Raw genomic sequence first — 17,176 nt, 5'->3', positions numbered from 1 at the left:
GGAACGAATGTCCGGATTGGGAAAAAAATGTGGAAACGATTGTCCGGGATGAAAAAAAACTTAGGAACGAATGTCCTTATTGTCAAAATTAGCGTAGGAACGATTGACAGTGGGAACGAATGTCCGGGAATCGTTTCGTACACTACCGTACACTCTTCATAGGACTACGTAATGACGGAGTTTAATTTTACCGGTAACCGTTGAATAAGTTAAATGTTTAGCATTAATTTGTTAAAATATTAAAAATGTATGGGTATTAAGCACTTCATTATAATGATAAAACTGCTAATATTTATACAGTAGTTAGTTTCTGTCAATCTGTTTGTCAAAAATAACTTTCAATTTTTACAAAATCTTACATATCTAATTAAAGCAACAGTTGAGTATTTGGCTTTAAACAACTCTAAGAAATGACTATGCAATACCACTACCACGAGAAGACACAAATTATCATAAATTATGTGGAAATGACCAGACATCCGCAACATGTGGTTTATGACACCCTGCTGTTATTTAATATATGTCTGCACAGTATCTGCTCATAACGAGATAATGGGTTTGTTCTGAACACAGGGACAATTAAACAACAGATATACCAATAAACAAGATTATTGATAGATCTTTGATTAAACACCGCGATAAAAAGGCTAAAACTAACAATGTCAAAATTTGTGCAAACATGTGAATAAAAACAAGTACTTTAATCAAGAAAGTGTATTGACACTTAAAATGGGAAGTATATATTTAATGACGATGTCATCTTGTGTTGACAATATCGTAACGTCAAAAGCGTGATGGGTTGAAATTAGATGCGGCATTGCGTGACATTATAAACGGCATCACGTTTCGCCTCGTTCTGGATTTCTGCGAGTCACGTGACTTCGCGCTCTTATCGATTTTGGCTTATTGTGAAAAGGGTCTATTGTCTATCAAATGGGTGAAGTAGTTGTGTATGTTAACTGTAATGTGGAAATAATGAAGCAGCTTCATGATTTGTAATCAAAGCACCGAAAGGCTTAAAATATGTCGCCTTAAATGGTCATGTTTGGCTTTAATTAAAAGGTCACTAATTGGACAGAAACCGGGCGGATATTGACAAAACACATTTCACAATGTCAAGATTCAAGCATGTCAAAGTACTTCATCAATAACTCTTTATACAAGTATACAATTTATACTACTAAATGCTTACATTTGTTATCAATCACTGATTTTTTTAACGATTTAAGGATCACATTGTCAAGACACAAAGAAATGCCAATATTCTCCCTCTGTTCAGAAGTACAGCGTTATAGTAAGGCACACATATAGTCGTGTTACCCATTATTATAGTTCAGAGAAAAAGCCTGGTGTAGTACCCCAGAGGGGGTAATCACGTGACAAACAAGATGGCGACGTCCATGACGAGGCAGGTATTTTTCGTCTTTTAACACCCTTTATTACTTGTTTTATTTTTTTATTCCGCTCACTTTTCCAGCCATATTAGGAAGACAGTTAATCGCTTATATTTCATAGTAATATTCGCTCTACATCTCGACTTGACTCGGTGCGAAATTTCTTAGCGGGATGACATAATTAGGGCTGCGCTAGTAAAATTTGCGGGGAGTAAAGTCGAGATATAAAGCGAATTTAAATACGAAATAAACGCTAATCACTATTTGACTGATATGTCTGGAAAGTGAGCGTCATTTAAACAATAAACAGAAGTAATAAGGGTATAAAAAGGCAAAAAATAACTGTCTCGGCATGGACGTCACCATCTTGACTATCACGTGATACCCTCATCCTGTCAAAAATGGGCTCATAAATGTGATATAAGTTAAAACCTTAAATGAGTCACCATTACCATTTTAATAATTAACATGGAGCGAAATCCTTCAGACGAGATATCATGTTGATAAAGTCGTTCATAGCCCTCTGTTTGGCGTTGTTGGAACATCACTATTGTTTCATTATTCAATGCAATTAGAATTAGCAATATTTCTGTAATTCAATTTAATAAATAACGCGTTTTTTATTGTTAGTTAACTGTCAAATGATGTAAATGTCATATTTACTTCCATTTTAATGCCCAAATTTCTAAAGCTAATATACTTAAATTATACCGTGGCCATGAAATCAAACCGATACACTGGCTTTTGCATCTAAGGAAGTTTGATAAATTATATTTAACAACAATAATTAAAACATTTTTTTTTTAATTTATTTATTTTGTTTAGCATACATATCATTGCAACATTAGCATGGCTTTTCTTTAATCGCTCCACCAGCCGCCAGAAACACTGAAAGAGACATTTAAAGTCAAGTAAATTATAGCACATGGAACTTATTTAAACAAACAATCAATGAACTGAAAAAATTCATTTAATCTCAACCAGTGTGATGATATTAAATTTAATTGAATTAATAAAATTCTATGCGATGGCTCCGTACATACAAAATTCCTCAATTACCATCAATTAAGAGGCCATAAATCTAAAGTTGATCCCAACAAAACTTGAAAGTGTACAGAATCATATTAAACATTAATTTTAAAGGGACTCCGGTAATTAATAACATATATTATACAATAAAAACGTGTCATGCTTATTCATATTTGTACAATTAACCAAATAAAACTAAAACACACAATTGTTAAAAAAATAATAAACAAAATGGTTGCTTCATGCGACATCCTCATCTCGATATCATCATAGTGGTCAATTGCGCCAATTTATTTTACAATCACATAATGCTTGACAAAGTTGTGGTCCAAACACAACTTTACTTTAAACATGTCTTTAGAGGCAACAAGGTTCACCCACATCTTCGTGACCATGACCTAGCCATGTCATCAATGACAATTTGCATCAATATCCATAAGATTATAGATAGTCATATACCAGCTTAAATACATGGTAATCTCTATGTCCGTAAGAACTTTCTTTTAAAATACTAGTATTCTGTGACAAAACAAGAACTGACTCCAGAGGATGACACATGCCCCCGCTGGGTTTTTGACATTTGGGATAGGGACCTTGGTCAAACACACGACAGACCAGCTGCACCTCTTAATGCAAAATCCATAAAGAGACCTGAGCCGCGCGTGTCACTTCGTCTTCTGTGCTACACATTTGTACCAAGTTATTTTAAAAGCAATTCATTGATAACAAAGATGTTGACCCAACACGCCTTTAAATGCAGATGATGAAATATGATCTTGAAAGTATAAGTGTGACCTTGACCTTTGACCTGGGGAACTGGGTCTTGCGCATGACACTTCGTCATATTGTGCTATACGTTTGTGCCATGTTATTTTAAAATCCATCCACTAATGACAAAAATATGGACAGGACACGCCTATCAATGCACTTAAAATAATACCTTAAAAGGTTAATTGTGACCTTGATTTTTGAGATAAGGATGGTCTTAAGCCCGACATTCCCTCTTACTGTGCTACATATTTGTGCCAAGGTATTTTAAAAACCATCAACTAATGACAAACATATGGACTGGACACATCTATAAATGCACAATCATGAAATATACCGGTAAGCTTGAAAGTCTAAGTGTGACCTTGACATTTTAGCTAGGGACCTAGGTCTTTCAAGCGTCACTTCCTCATACTGTGCTGTACATATGTGCCATGTCATTTTAAAATCCATTAATGACAAAGATATCGACCAAACAGGCCAATCAATGTAGAATCTTAAAATATGACCTTAAAAAGCTAAGTGTGACCTTGAACTTTGAGACAGGGACCAGGGTCTTGCACGTGACACTTCCTCTTACTATGCTACACATTTGTGCCAGGTTATTTAAAAATCCATCCATAAGTTGTAAAGATATAAACGAGACACACAATTGTGGACAGACGTACTGACCAACATACGATTAAAACAAGAGCACCACATAACGGGTGCCAACGCTCGGCTGTGGGTGCAATTTTGAATAAATGAAAGTTTGTCAGAATATTTTTTTTTGTCGTCACAGTGACCTTGACCTTTGACCTAGTGACCCAAAAATGGGTGTGGCGTGTAGAACTCATCAAGATGCATCTACATATGAAGTTTCAAAGTTGTAGGTGGAAGCACTTTGATGTTAGAGCAAAATGTCAAGGTTTCAGCACGACGCGGACGGCGGACGAAGAGCTTGCTATGACAATACCTCGGGTTTTCTCCAAAAACAGCCGAGCTAAAAATTATGTGCCAGCCTTTAGGCATAAAAATTCATCTCTTTTCTTAATGCATGTCATACACAATATTTCTCCTATATAAAAGTACAACCATGCCACTCCTTTTATCACAAGCCAATACCTGTAGGGTGTAGTACACCAGGACTTGATCTTGTGTAGTTTATCAGCACCTGGACCTTCTAGTGTCTGGTCAGTTACTGTAAATTAATTAATGTATAAATATTATAATTTAACAATACTTAGTATTCATTCGTAAAATGAACCCTGATATGTATATATAGGAAAGGGGTCATTTCATAATGACAATTCTTGCGTGCAGTGGAACATTAAAGTTCTAGTAAAACCTTCTTGAATAAAATGTGCACGAGAAAACCTGTATGAGCAAGTGCACTTTAGTTAATGTCTTTAAATGGCACTATTTTCAGAAAAGAAATTCTACCAGGACCATGTTGTGAATTATTTTTTTTATTTTTTAAAAGAGTCCATCAATAAAGGATTGCTTTTTATAAAATGTATAGCCATTACACGTAAAATTAGGAAATTTATGGTATTTTTAAAATGTATTCCTACATATAAAAGGAGGGGGGACATCATTATTTGTCCTGTTTGTGCAGCAATTGCAATTTAATCACAAAGTAGCCTCATATCACAGATAAAAAATGTTTGTGAAACATGCATGCCATCCTAAATGCATATTTACAGTACAATAGTACGTTCATATGCTACCATACAATAAAAGATCCTGAATAGAAATTTCTTGGCAAAAAACATGAAAATACAATTATCATATTATGTGTTCCCAGGACAGATGAGAAATTACTTCATGAAATAGAAAGGTTAGAATGTGAGCTTGACCTTGTGTTCTGTTAGTTACAGGCAACTTAGGTTGAGAGTGTCAAGAGGTACTTAAGTATATCTCTCAGACACTATTTTCATACAACAAAACCATATACCGGGTAAAGATGTGACCTTGACCTTTGGAGTATCAACACCAAAATGGATAGAAGTCTTCGTCTTGGCATAAAGAACTGAAAAAAATCACTTGAACAAGGTTGCTAATAAAGAAAATTAATAATATGGCCTAGTGACATGGACCTTCAAGATATTAACGCCAAAATCAATAGCTGTCTTCCTCTAGTGGTAAGCAACAACTAATCCAAATACGAGGAAGAGTCACAGACAGAACTTAAGATATCCCTTCAACAAGGCTGTCACATAAAGGAAGTATGTATGTGACCTTTACCTTAGAGGAATCAAAGCCAAATTCAATAGGGGTCTTCCTCTAGTGGTGAGCAGCATGTCATGTGATTGATGACAATTGTTCAGGGTTATATCCGAAATTTAAGTTCAGTGTTGTTTCTCTCATCGGTCTAGAGGGTTGATGTCACATTTGCTTCAAATTCTGCACTTAGATGCCAAGACGTCCCTAAACCTGTAATGCAGGAACGTTGACTCGCATGAGCAGCAATACTTAAGGTAAAGTAGTAGTTATAACAATCTACGTGTCTAACTACATGTAGCAACAATTTCCTTGTATAGATAGTACAATTAAATAATCTTCAAAACATAATCATACAGTTGTTTTTTTACCGGTATTTGAAATGTAAAACATCAAACTTTATTATATTTCTCTGTCTTCATTGTTAATCATATTTATACTTATCAAGACATGATATATAGTCTCAGTATAGCTTCCAGGGATTGTTCTTGAAGTATGGGTATATATGTGTCTTGTTCTGAGAAAACTGGGCTTAATGCATGTGCGTAATGTGTTGTCCCAGATTAGCCCGTGCAATCCGCACAGGCTAATCAGGGACAAAACTTTCTGCTTTTATGACATTTTTCGTTTAAATGAAGTCTTTTTTTAGCAAAAATCCAATATAAGTGGAAAGTGTCGTCCCTGATAAGCCTGTACGGACTGCACAGGCTAATCTGGGTCGACACTTTACGCACATGCATTATGCCCAGTTTTCTCAGAACACTACTCATATGTATAAAAGTTTTAAAGTTTTCTTCTTTCCGACTGTATGCATTTTCGTTGAGAAGAAATAAGAAAAGCTTCTAAGACATTGCAGAAAACATACGCAAAGATGAAAAACTATGGTTCAATAAAATTCTCCCAAAGGTTACATTAGTAGGATAATACAATTGCCATCTGCAGATGGCAAGCTCCACTTTTCTCACAGTTAAATAGTCTAGTTGAAGCCTTTAGTATCTAAGTAGCATGCTCCTGATAAATCAGTATCCACAGAGAAACTCAACATTCCATGTTGAAACAGGGGCTGACCTATAGCAAAATTGAATGTCTTGTGACATTGAACATGCACTAATTTAAAACAAATTTTTTTTGAAAGTTTTTTAAAATGACCAAAGCGCAAAAAGGTTATTAAAGCATGACAAACATTTCTAAGGCATGAAAGGGTTTTAACATTAAATTTCGGGTTATGTGACAGTGACCCTAAATTAAAATATAAATATAAATGGTGACACCCCTGGTGGAAGGCGGATCAGTATCAATTCATTTGCCCATTTGAAGTCTTAGTGCAAAAAATAGGTCAATGTCAAGATCAACTGAATTTGAGTGATGTGGGTCTTTGAAAAGGTTTAAAGATAAAATTCATGCAACTGTGAAAGCTTTTTAGCAAGCAGTATTGGTGTCATATGAAATGCACCATTTTGGTATACCAAGAATTTGATAATTCTTAATTAAAGTGCAAAAGTAGGTAATTTTAAAGATCCAAATATGGTCAGTTGATTTAGGAGTGTTGAAAGTGTTCATAGATACAGGGCATTTTCACCTAATAAAACAGCGGCTGATTGCAGGCTACTTCACAATTTCACAAACAATAATTTCAACTCCAGAAACAAACCCATGAACCAGTTTTCACAATGTGGAATACTTACAAGTCTTCATTGCAGAAAAGAACAAGTCGGCATTCACTGGGGGCCAGGGGGGGGGGTCCTGCCCTGCCATGGGGGTAATTGAGTGTCCCTCGGTATGCCGCAAATTGCACCTCCAATATTGTTTGATCCATCCTTAGGCAGTCCTACCTGCATAAAGATAATTACGAGTTTTAAATTTTGTGTTAAGATAGTTAATTATCAAATGATTATACATAAAATGCACTCTTGGCAGAACATTGGTAGCAGTATGAGAGAAAGAATATGGACTGTTGCGGGGCCAGACCAACATGTGGGCAAACATTGTTTTAAGTTTATTATGTGTTCTTGAATTTTTAAATGGTGAAAAATAGAGTAAGTTTAAGGAAACGCAAACTTTCAAAATAAGTTTATGAGGTCCTTCCACATCTGAGGTAAAGAAAGATCAAGAGCAAAATAGGAGGGTGCTGTTTTTATGTTGCCCCCTTTAAGAAGTCATAACTTCATAAATTGTGCAGTGAATGAACTGGGTCTTATTAAATGACAAAATGGTTTTCCTTTTTGGAAATGTACAGAACATGCAATGTTTTTAAACAAGAGTGCCTGAAAGGCCCAAAGTTGCTCACCTGAAATAACAAGATATAATTGGGACAAATCTTCTGACCAAGTTTCATGAAGATCAGAAAATAAATGTGGCCTCTAGAGTGTTATCAAGGTTTTACTATAGCCATATAAGGAAAAATGCCCCGCCCCCTGGCAGCCAGAAGGAAACCTGTTGTTCAAAAAAGTCCTTAAAGTGTTCAAGAATAGTTTAAGAATAATTCAAGAACAGGAAAGGTCCTTAAAAAGTTATTGAAGTGTTCTGAAGGCAGTTCTTGAACAGTTCTTGTACAAATGTTCTTAAAATTCTCTAGAACAGGTCAAGAACTCTAACTTACAGTGGAAGTACTATGCATATTCATACTATTTTCACAGGTTTCACAAATCTACAAGATTTGTATGCTAGACATTTCAATATTACTTTCAAAAATATGTATGAAACATCTAGCACAAAGGAATTCATGAATTATTCATGATGGATCCTTAAAGGCTGTCTCAGAAAAGTCATTAGAAATACTTGTGCATGAAATGTTCATCACTAAGTATTTATGGTTAGATGAAGAACTGTTCATGAACTTTGAAATGTTCAACAATAATTCATAAACAGTTCATGAACATGTCTTAAGAACAGTTCATGTCCAAAAGTTCATGAACCAAGCTCAGGAACTTTTTCAGAACCGTTCATGAACAGTTCTTGATTGGCTTGAAGTGTTCATGAAATCATGAACAACATTTCGCCGGGGCAGAACCATTTTCATACACATCCAAGATATCATTTAAACAAATATACGGACAAAATTTCATGAAGATTCATAAGTCCATATAAGGAAAAATGCCCCACCCACTGGTGACCATGTTTTTCAAGCAACTGGAACCATTTTTGAACTTGTCCAGAATATCATTGGGACAAAACTTCTGACAAATTTTTATGATGATCGTACAATAAATATGGCTTCTAGAGTGTTAACAATGTTTAACTATAGCTATATAAGGAAAAATGCCACGCCCCTTGGCGGCCATGTTTTTCCACCAACCGGAACCATTTTCAAACTCATCCAAGATATCATTGGGACAAATCATTTGACCAAGTTTCATGATTATCGGACAATAAATGTGGCCTCTAGAGTGTTAACAAGGTTTTTCTACAGCATGATATATAGCCATATTAGGAAAAATGCCCCGCCCCCTGGTGGCCATATTTTTTAAGCAACCGAAACCATTTTCGAACTCATCCAAGATATCATTAGGACAAATCTTCTGAACAAGTTTCATGAAGATCGGAAAATAAATGTGGCCTCTAGAATGTTAACAAGGTTTTACTATAGCCATATAAGGACAAATGCCCCGCCCCCCTTGCGGCCATGTTTTTCAACCAATCTGCATCATTTTTGAACTCGTCCAAGCTATTATTGGGATGAATCTTCTGACCAAGTTTCATGAAGATCGGACAATAAATGTGGCCTCTAGAGTGTTAACAAGATTTTACAATAGCCATATTAGGAAAAATGCCCCGCCCCTTGGCAACCATGTTTTTCAAGCCAACTTAACGATTTTTGAACACATTCAAGATATCATTGCGACCAATCTTCTGACCAAATTTCATTAAGAATGGACAATAAATGTGGCTTCTATAGTGTTTACAAGGTTTTACTATAGCCATATATGGCCATATAAGGAAAAATGCCCCGCCCCTTGGCAGCCTGCCATGTTTTTCAGGCAAACGTAAGTCAACCATTTTCAAACTCATCCAAGATCAGGCTTTTTCCGCCCTATGCCACGGGTCCGAAATTCGGCCCCATTCCCAATGCAAATCTGGTTGTTTTTTTCCCAATTGAAAAAAAAATTTCCCAATTCACAAAAAAAAAAAAAATTTTTTTTTTTTTTTTTTTTTTTTTTTTTTTTTTTTACCCTTTAAATATACAAGTTGACCTGATCTGGTGTAGAAAATAGAAAGTATTGCATAATTAAATTATCTGTTGCCTTGAATTTGTTTTAAGAACTGTAAAATATGTTAATGATTATTTAAGACTTTCCTTTTCTTCCTTAAAATCCGGCGCTTCCCGCGATTTTTTTCACCTCAAAAAGGCCAAGCCTTTTCTCCAAATTCAGATTAAAAAACCTGCACTAATCACACATGTTCATATTTTGTAAAATTTTAATAGTAAGTTATCAAAATAGTCGTTATTTACCAGTAAACGGCTTCTTTGAAATATAAGAAACACTGTTTTAAATAATTTACATGCGATAATTTTTCCCAATTGAGCCAATTTTGCGATTATTTTTTTTCCCAAAATGGGGGTTTTCACGACGCGAAATTCCCAAAATTCCAGTGTGGCGTTTTCCCAAAATGGAGCGGAAAAAGCCTGAAGATATCATACAGACCAATCTTCTGACCAAATTTCATGAAGATTGGACAATAAATGTGGCCTCTAGAGTGTTAACAAGGTTTTACCATAGCCATATAAGGAAAACTGCCCCGCCCCCTGGCGGCCATGTTTTTTCACCGATCTGGACCATTTTCGAACTCGTCCGAGATATCAATGCAACCAATGTTTTGATCAAGTTTCATGATGATTGGGCAAAAATTGTGACTTCTAGAGTGTTTATAAGGTTTCTCTATAGCCATATTAGAAATACTGCCCTGCCCCCTGGCAGCCATGTTTTTTTTTTAATGGGCCGGAATCATTTTTGAACTCAACCAACATATCATTTAGACAAACATTTTGACAAAGTTACATGAAGATTGGGCATCAAATGTGACTTCTACAGTGTTCACAAGGTTTTTCTTTTTTTTTGACCTAGTGACCTAGTTTTTGACCCAGCAAGACCCAGTTTAAAACTCAGTCGAGGTATCAATGGGACAAATGTTCTGACCAAATTTCATGAAGATCAGACAATAAATGTGGCCTCTAGAGTGTTCACAAGGCAAAATGTTGATGATGGACGACGCACGACGGACAAAAGCTAAAAATAACAAAATTATGCTCTTGACATAAATAAGTGTAGAACATTATGGACATTTGACATATAAGTGTGACCTTTACCTTGGAGGCAGGAAACCCTTTAAGCAAGACACATTGAATAATGGTGCCGAATGTTTGTGCCAAGTTAAATGAAATTCACCTAATAAATGACATCATGTTCTGGACACGAACTGGATGGAAACATTGTACCATATAAAGACGCTTTACCTAAGTGTGACCTTCACCTTGGAGGTAGTGTCTGGTTGTTTAGCGCGATACACCATCTAACAATGGGGAACATTCGCAGCAAGTTTAATGAAATTGGCTTAATATTAATAAATGAAGTTATGCTATGGACATGAACTGGATGGAAACATTTGACCGCATAGACATTTGACCTATAAGTGTAACCTTGACCTTGGATGTGGCCAGGGACCTGGTAATTAAGGGTGACACATAATCTAATGATGGGGAACATTTGTAGCAAGTTTAATAAAACTGGCTTTATAAATGATGAAGTTATGCTCCGGACACAATTGGAACGGACGGATGGCTGCGATTCACATATCCTTGTTGGTGGGGGATATAAAAAGCAGTGTATTATGGGACTGCATGGGTTTTTCACCAAAATTTGTGAAGATGCCCTAGCCTGGTCATTTTGTGAAAAGGCTGTGGGTCATTTAATCGAAAATGTGAAATTTTAGAAACAATATAAACACAGTTGTGAAATAGTTACTCACAGCTATTGACACTCCGTATGCACCCATACAAGCTCAGAGCATTCAAAAAGAACTAGTAATGTAGCCAGATAGGGAACGACTCGCCCCATATAAACTCGCCCCTTATTATATAAGGATTCGCCCCACATATATAACTACTCGCCCAAGCATAACTTATATGGTAGGATTTTTTGTGATTTGTTAATAGCCTAGTTTCTTTGATTAAATTTGTTTGTGTTTATGCTTTATTTTGATTTTATTGTGTTTACAGTAGAGTAGGTAAAAACGAAACATTAAAATAGTGGGTGGGTCGACACAATAAATTCCCAGAACGTGTTTTTTCTTATGTAGATCATCTGCTGTCTTGCAAACCCAACATTAATACAATAACTATGGAATCACACATTACATTTTCACTTAACAAAACATCAGAATGGCTTGCTGAACATAGCAGACAACTTGTATTCTGCATCATAATATCACATTAATAATTTCAACACTCAAAATGTGTTTTTTACATGAAAAATCGCCTTTTTTTTCAATTTTCAAAGGGAGATAACTCCGCTAATAGTCAACCGATTTTCTTTTTTTTTTACAGTGTTGTACTTGATATGTCATTCCTTTCAAAACTATACATATAATCACTAAGTTCTCACCAAAGAACTAATTAAATAGCTTGAAATGTGTTTTTAGCAGAATAATCACATTTTTTGAAATTTTCAAAGGGGGATTACTCCACTTACGTTCAACCGATTTTCATTTTTTTTTCATTTTTGTACTTGTGATGTAATTCCCTGCAAAATTATGTATAACATCAATTGGTTATCTAAAAAAAATAAAAATCATTGAAGTCGCTACCTAGCGAAAGTAGGTCAGTCGAAAATAATAACGCCTTAAATCCAAAATAGACGTCTATAGCACAATCAGATTCCTTGAAACAATATTTCAGTGAAAGCAATCGTTATTGTCTTCAGTCGCTAAATAAACATGCAGATACGCCAAAACTTAATCGTGATGATATAGAAATTTAGAAAGTAGCCTACCGTCGGTACTGCAACAGAACTGGATGCCTCCATCTTTGTTGCCGTAAAGAGTGCTTTTGATTGATTGGTCGAAATAATTCAGGCCAACCGCGATCTTTTATTAGTGTTGGCAGTAGCTAATAAATTTTACCGCGGTAGGAAAGGCATCTTTTATTATTAGTAGTAGTAGTCTAAAAAGTCTAATAAGTTTCTACTAGTAGTAGCTAATAAAACAGGATCGGGTGATAGTAGTTGCTTTTTTATTCGTTAAATTGGAAAGTATACCGGACTTTATTTAGAGTTTGAATTATAGTGTTTGTATATCGTTGAGTGTTGTGGTATGGCCTCCTATCCTTGTGTAGGATGCGGTAAGGAGGTGCGGCCCCGCCAGCATGCAGTTGATTGCGACTGGTGCAACCGATGGCAACACCGCAAATGTGGCACAGGTAACGTTTTCAAAATGTACTATATGAAATTCATGTTTACCATAATTATAAGATACCGAATAATAAGACAAAACGTCTATTTGTAAGAGAAAGTTCATTTAATTTTTACTTAGCTTCCGTCGTTGTGTTAGTATTTTATATATGTGCACAAAAATCGCATAGGTACATTGATTTTACCTAGGGATCGAGCGCAGTATTCAGTATACATTAAATGTACGGAATTATCGTAGATGTAAAGTGCCATACTTGCATGAAAACATAATGTATTTAAACATTTAAAATAAATAACATTCAAATAAATTTATACGTTTATACGTATTTTCCGTGAGATAATACCTACCATTCGACGTTGGTTGTATTGACGAACAGGAGATACATTCCGAACCGGGATTCCGATTTTGATACTTTCCTCTTATATTCAGAATATTGCAAATACACTGTGATTTTAAAATATGACAATACAATGTACAAATATATATATATATACGCAATAATATAAGTTATAGTATTATATTATATGAATATTACATATATATATTTAATATATTTAACATATATAATTTACATATTATATGAGGATCTGTTTGTAGCTTGTTTTGTACATTATTTTGATTAGGGTAGTCCTCTTGTAATCAACATTTCTTTCAATGTTTAAAATATAAAAACTTGAAAGAATTTGCATGTACAAAAAAACCTCGCTAGTCAGACCGGGTATCAAAGTGTCAATTAAGGGTCATTCACAGTTTGTTGCATCTGTTTTGATTAGTAGATTATGACACTTATTGACACCTATTGATAATTGCGCATTTTAAAATAGTTTCTTAAACGATTTACAACTAGCTACATTAAATTCGGAAGACTTGAACCGAAAGAAATAATATGCTGTATTCTATGTGATATTATAAAAAAAAACTGAATACAATAAGTCTCTTGTGGTGTTTATATCGGGTTTTTAATGCTTATATTAATACAGACATAACCCAGACAGCATATCGGGAGGCGATGCGTCTCGGGGAAGTAACGTATGTGTGTCGTCCATGCATTGACGCAGAGGCCCTGGACAACGAAATGCCCGTCCTAGAGATAAGCGTAAGTGATATTATTTTTGTAATCTGACGAGGCTTGATATTTATTTAAAACTTATTTGTGTAAGCTCAATTGCACCGAAAACCTTAGCCGATTCACTCTCGAGTCCTTTTCCTGTGATTAGTGAAACGGTGACTAAACGGTGACTAGTGATTAAATACTAGTAATGTAGTAATATCATCGTAACTTCAACAATAAAATTTGGTAATACATGTCGTGTTCATATGGCACAATTTTACATAGGCCACAGTTCCCCAGTTTGACGACGACGACGATGCCGGTGACGATCGCCCAATGCCACTGCTAGAAGTGAGTGTCCCTTGTGATGAGGTATGTTATGTTAATCAATACTTTTTCACTTACAGACACTTTCCGAGTGTATTCTATGTTTGGAAGTAAGAAAGGCTTTTGCATAAATCTAGTTATGTAGGAAAGTGTCGTCCCTGATTAGCCTGTGCAAACTTCACTGGCTAATCTGGGACAACACTTTACGCACATGCATTAAACCCCCTATTAACATAGCGAGGCTCATATTCTTATATTATCCAAGTTAATGATTGATTTTTGTCTGTTTGAAAGTAAAATATTAAACTGAGATGATATGATTATTTATGTGTTTCAGTCAGGTGATCGCGACCCTTATGCCGACCTGGTTGATCCATACGCAGATGACACTCTAGTCGACATGCACACGACTCATGACGAGGTTTTTAAAATTGTTTTAAAATTATTCGCTGTGCCAATCGTTTCGAAATATGAATTAATGTTGACGTCTCTAAAAGATGTTGTCCTCGCTGTTCTTGCAACAATGTGTTATACTGTGTTTCCGATTGACGACTTCGAACCATCTGCCGTCCCTGTGATCGACTCAACAACTCTGTCTGCCGACGATCGCTCCGATGGCGACATGACCTTCACCGACACTGGAGTTCGATATTACAGACGTCATCGACGTAGTCGAACCGATACAAGAAGACAGCTTTAACGCGGCGCTGTCAAAAACAATCCTAGAGGACCAGGGCGTTTTGATGTTATATACTAGTATTGTATAACCTATGTTGAATCCTCAGGCCCGAGCAGTAAAGAGCCAGATACTCTTGACTTCGAAGTAAGTGAAAATGTAATTAAAAGTACCAAAACAAACGTACGTGTTATTTTTAGATATTCAAACTTCATATATATAGCAGCAAAATGTTTATATCAATAATGAACAATATTAAGAATTTCCCTAATCAGGTTGACGCCGACTTCATCAATTCTGATGAGTTCCTAGTGAAGGACATCCAGTTCGATGCTGACATCCTGCGTCAGGCGAAGCGATGGTTCGTTGACGGGCCATTCAAGGTAAGTTATACATATATATATGTAGGATGTCGAGCTGATATGCAGTCGCGAAGACGAGTATATATATGTACTATTTAACTATATGATTCGTGTATTTCTTTAATATACCGGTACATACTATATATATATATTATATTTACAGGTTACCACAACCGCCTGAATGGGAAAGCCGGCAGCGGCGTCGGTTTCTACCGACTAGTTCATCATCTCAGACAGGAATCGGAAATGGTGAGGCTACTCGTTGAAGGCAACGATCTCCAATAAGCGCCATCGTTTTAAAAGTGTATCAACCAATAAAAAGCCGCTTTTTAACAGCGTTAGGCCCAGCCAGTGTAAAGTACTGCGTTTTTAACGCTTCCTAAATAAGGATAGGTATTTTTAAACCAATAGATTTTTATTAAGGCATCGCACCAACACTGCAAAGTTTTCTATTTATATCAATGGTACAGCCCAGTAAAATCGGGCTGTCTATTTTATGGCCAGTTTTCGACCTTTTTATGCAGAGTTTTATGTTAAGCAGTGTGCTCGGGCAATGGTTTTTAACCGAAGTCCCGAGAGTAAACAACCCCATTAGTCAGTTGGCCTTACTATTCTTGAGTTATCATCAGGAAACCTTTTTACTGTTATGAGTCACTGTGACCTTGACCTTTGACCAAGTGACCTGAAAATCAATAAGGGTTATATACCAGTCATGATCAATGTACCTATGAAGTTTAATGGTCCTAGGTGTAAGCATTTTTCAGTTATCACCCGGATACTATTTTACTGTTTTGAGTCACTTGGACCTTGACATTTGATCTAGTGACCTAAACATCAATAGAGGTAATCTGCAAGTCATGATCAATGTACCTATGAAGTTTCATGATCCTAGACGTAAGCATTCTTGAGTTATCATCCGGAAATCATTAAACTGTTTTGACTCACTGTGACCTTGACCTTTGACCTAATGACCTGAACATCAATAGGGGTCATCTGCCAGTCATCATCAATGTACCTATGAAGTTTCATGATCCTAGGCCTAAGCGTTCTTGAGTCATTATCCGGAAACCATCTGGTGGACGGACCGACTGACGGACTGACTGACATGTGCTAAACAATATACCCCGAACAAGCCACATAAGAAATGCAGCATAACACATTCTGAAAGTAAAAGACATCTGAGCAATGATATCTTTTCTTCAAATGGTAAGATGAACAAACAAGAGAGCCTGAAAGGCCCAAAGTCGTTCACCTGAGATAACAATATATTATTGGGACAAATATTGTGACCAAAATTTATGAAGATCGGAAAATAAATGTGACCTCTCGAGTGTTAACAATGTTTTACTATAGCAATATAAGGAAAAATGCCCCACCCCCTGGCAGCCATGTTTTTCAACCAATTGTAACCATTTTCGAACTGATCCAAGATATCAATGAGACTTATATTCTGGCCCAATTTTATGAAGATTGGAATATAAACGTGGCATCCACAGAGTTAACAAGGCAAATGTTGACGGCTCACGACGGCCATAAAGCGATCACAAAAGCTCACTATGAGCACGTTGTGTGATTACACTCAATGAGTTCAAATTTTTCTCACAGGCTTTGCGATTGGACTTTATAGTATGGGTGGCTTTGTTATTAGTTATTGCTATCATGTACCTGCAATAGTGTGTGTATGTTTACAATACACAAAGCATTTGACATAAATAGACTAATTGAGCTTATAATAATCTAATTACTATAGCCAGGTCAATTAAGGACTTTAAAAACATTTTTGTTTTCCTGATTTCATGAAGACTTGAGATATTTATGCACATACATGTAGAGTTTCAAGATATTTTTGATCTGTGTTGTGCAGGCTCTTTTTCCATGACTGTCAAAGTGAAATTTCCATGTGAAAAGGGTGTCAATTTTATCATTCAACCATTGTGTATAAAGAACCGTTCTGCATATAATT

General features: G+C 35.8%; 2 long non-coding RNA genes across 2 annotated transcripts; one reads left to right on the top strand and one right to left on the bottom strand.

The window, feature by feature from the left end:
• Positions 1-2,189: 2,189 nt before the first annotated feature.
• Positions 2,190-12,522, bottom strand: LOC127832002 (uncharacterized). The gene is made up of 5 exons (XR_008026611.1): positions 12,380-12,522; positions 7,079-7,225; positions 5,418-5,606; positions 4,296-4,371; positions 2,190-2,282 (listed from the first exon to the last, which is right to left on the bottom strand). It is a non-coding gene; the product is annotated as an uncharacterized LOC127832002 (long non-coding RNA).
• A 2,025-nt stretch (positions 12,523-14,547) lies between these two features.
• Positions 14,548-16,953, top strand: LOC127832252 (uncharacterized). Its single transcript, XR_008026759.1, has 3 exons — positions 14,548-14,998; positions 15,127-15,234; positions 15,377-16,953. It is a non-coding gene; the product is annotated as an uncharacterized LOC127832252 (long non-coding RNA).
• Positions 16,954-17,176: the final 223 nt, after the last annotated feature.

This window comes from Dreissena polymorpha, chromosome 5 (genome assembly GCF_020536995.1).
Source record: "Dreissena polymorpha isolate Duluth1 chromosome 5, UMN_Dpol_1.0, whole genome shotgun sequence".
In the NCBI taxonomy this organism is placed as follows: Eukaryota; Metazoa; Mollusca; class Bivalvia; order Myida; family Dreissenidae; genus Dreissena; species Dreissena polymorpha.
This window is presented reverse-complemented; position numbering and strand designations above follow the sequence as displayed.